At 38.5% G+C, this 3,109-nt stretch overlaps 1 pseudogene; it reads right to left on the bottom strand.

Annotated features, from left to right (window-relative positions):
• Positions 1-692: 692 nt before the first annotated feature.
• Positions 693-2,422, bottom strand: LOC116698795 (complement C1q-like protein 4; annotated as a pseudogene).
• Between the last annotated feature and the right edge of the window lie 687 nt (positions 2,423-3,109).

The raw sequence follows: 3,109 nt of genomic DNA, 5'->3' as shown, positions 1-3,109 counted from the left end.
ATCTTACCCTGATAGAAAATAAAGGACAGGGACACGGCCGGAAAAGGATGAATAGGTTTCACTTGTGTGGCTGTGGTGCATTCAATGCCTCCATGTGACTTGATGTGAGCAAAGACGCCAGCAGGATCATATGACCGTAGCTGCAACAGCTGGTGATTTATGAGCTTTTTGGATGCAAAACCATCATCTTTTCCTTCTATAACACTGCCACCTGTCCAATCACTGCAGACACTTCTTCCTAAAACACTTTCTCTCATGGAGACTATTGAAGTCCTTATTATTGTTAAACCACAGGAACCACATGAACTCAAACCAATGTGGGTATGACAACACAAACACTCAGTCTGACCCCAGCAGCAAGTGAGTGAGAAAATGTGGAAGTAAGAAGAAAGTCCTATTTCATAATACATTCTGTATGTAAAGCTTGACTTGGGTTTGCAATATTGGAGTCAGTAACTGCAGAGAGTAAGACGCAGTACAGAGACAAACCTGCTACTTCACAGAGTTAAAGTTGACATATTGGCCTACTGCCATTTTCATGGTTAGTTTATTATGAGACCATCATCACTTCTCATAGTTTATACTCAAAGTGCAACAACAGGCATTTGCTGGTAGGTAAACATAATATAGGTCAAAGTTGTCATGTCTGTACTTTAAATCTATAGTTCAACATTTTAAGGAAATACACATATTCACTCACTTCCTGAAATCTCTCCGGTTAGGCTATAGCCAGCTTCCGGTTAGCTTAGCTTAGGACAAAAACTGGAAACAGGGGAAACAGCTAGCCTGGTCTGTGGTTACCAGCACCTATAACAACTCAGTGATTAATATGTAACTCCTTTGTTTATTTTGTATTTAAAAAGAAATATTATTTATACGTATTTATATTATTTCAGTTTTTTTGGACTTTAGCCAAGCTAACTGTGTTCCTCTTTTTACAGTCTTTAAGCTAAGCTGTGCAGATCTAGAACCAGAGCTTTTTTATGTTAAGCAAGCAATAGTTCACAATGAATAAACATACATGAAGTACAGTTTCAAAATAGGTTAAGTGAGTTTATTTATGTTTTAGCTTATATAAAAGGAGAGGAAATGGCACTTTGCATTTGTTCCCAAGTGATTGCAGCATTTTCAGACTAGTTGTGTTAATAAAAACACTTTATGAAGGCAAACACAATAACAATGAATATACACTTTTAAATGTACACAATTATGAAAATAACTTTTCTTAACCAGCATTATTTTTTTGATAATTAGATTAAAATTTCCTGAGCTGCCATTATCAACACAGCAAACAGAGAAGGTAACAGTGTGGCTGGCAGCTAAAGAACCAGATAATTTTCTCTGGAATTGTTGCAGGCAACAGAGTTTAAACAAAAGGGATATTTAGACTCGTGTTCATCAAAAATGTTCCCTACTCTCCTCTTTCCTTTACAGAGGGAATAACAAATGACCAATGAAGGTGCTGTGGTTATTATCGTTATCAAAAATCCAGGTGTTTGACCGCAGTCTCATGTACACGTGGTCTCCCACTTGAAGCTGTAGAGTCATGCCATTGGTTGCGGTCTCGTAGCGGCTTTCCAGCTGGATGGTTGTACACAGTAATCATCTGTTCTCCATTCTTCATCAGGCGCAGCCCCATTGGTTTAGATGATATGATTATGGCCAGAGAAGCTGAAGTAATAGACTCCTTTGACTGGAGCAGTGAAAATACCTGGGGATGATCAACAGAAAGAAACATCTGTTGCTCCATTTCATTTAGTGTCAAAGAAAGTATTAATTGAACAAATGATTCAATATATCCATGAATACACATCATTACAGTAAGTTTACCTGTTGCAGGGTTGTATGCGCCTGTGTTTGAATACACATTCTTGTAGGTCAGTGTGATCTCAACTGGATAAGGTCCAATATTGCCAACATTGCCAATAGATGCTCCAAATGCCACACGGTTACCTTAAACAAGTTTTTGCAATGTGTATTTTGTTTAAAGACAACTAAACAATGAAAAGGGTATACACACACAAAGACAGAATACCAAATTTCTTATTGTATGTTCTTACCTTGGACCTCTCTCTTCAGATCCTCTAATTGTTTTTCAGTGTTCTTCAGTTTGGCCTCCAGGTCTCTTAAGATGTCAAAGAGGTGGCAATGGCTTTTCTGGCTCCCTGGTATGTCACCAGCCCAGGGACATGCTTGCTGGACATTGAGACTCTCTATGCTGGGGTCCTCTTCTGCTTGGTTATCCAGCTGCTGCACCTCAGCCACACTGAGGCAGAAGAGGGATATAGTCAGCACAGCCACGGAGGTCTTCATCTTTCACTTACTTCTGTTTTGTCTTGTCTTAATAAGGTCTCCCCACTATGCTTTATGTACCACACGAAGAAGGAAATAACCTTGGATTTACCAGAAACCCAAAGGCTGTTATCTTCCGCCCTGATGGGAAATCTAAACAAATAGATGCTATTTGGGCCAAAGGGGGCCTTAGATTAGATTAGATAATACTTTACCCAAAACCCACGTTGGGAAATTCCCTTGTAACACAGAAAGCGTTTTTTTTACAGTAACCAAAAAACAAACAAGGGGAAACAACAAACAAACAGGCAAACAACAGACAAGGTAAAGATATAGACTGAAGTAAGTGGCGTCAAAAAAAAGGTATTGTAAAGTGCGGTTGCCATGTACAAAAAAACACTATTGGGTATTATTTATTGTTCTTGGTCAAACAAAAACTCGAATTGACAACCCTTTTTTTTCTTCACTTAAAAGAAAAGGCGTCTGAATATTTCTAAATATTTGTTGTTGTCACCCAATTTCAATGAAGCCACTTACATCAGTTAATTAATAAACAATTAATCATACTGACAAGTATTGTCTTTGCAGCCAGAGCCTTCTTAAAGAGAAATGTAAATTGGAAACATTGGTTGCAGGATGATCAACAGAGAGCGTTACATCTGTTTTTTTCCATTTGATCTAGAGTCAGGGACCGTATGCATTTACCAAATAAACCACACAACTCATCATGGTAAGATCACCTGTCCCAGGGTTGTATGCGCCTGTGTTTGTGTACACATTCATGTAGGTCATACTCCAAATGCCTCCTGCTTACCTT

The sequence above is a fragment of the Etheostoma spectabile genome, chromosome 12 (genome assembly GCF_008692095.1).
Source record: "Etheostoma spectabile isolate EspeVRDwgs_2016 chromosome 12, UIUC_Espe_1.0, whole genome shotgun sequence".
Classification (NCBI taxonomy): Eukaryota; Metazoa; Chordata; class Actinopteri; order Perciformes; family Percidae; genus Etheostoma; species Etheostoma spectabile.
This window is presented reverse-complemented; position numbering and strand designations above follow the sequence as displayed.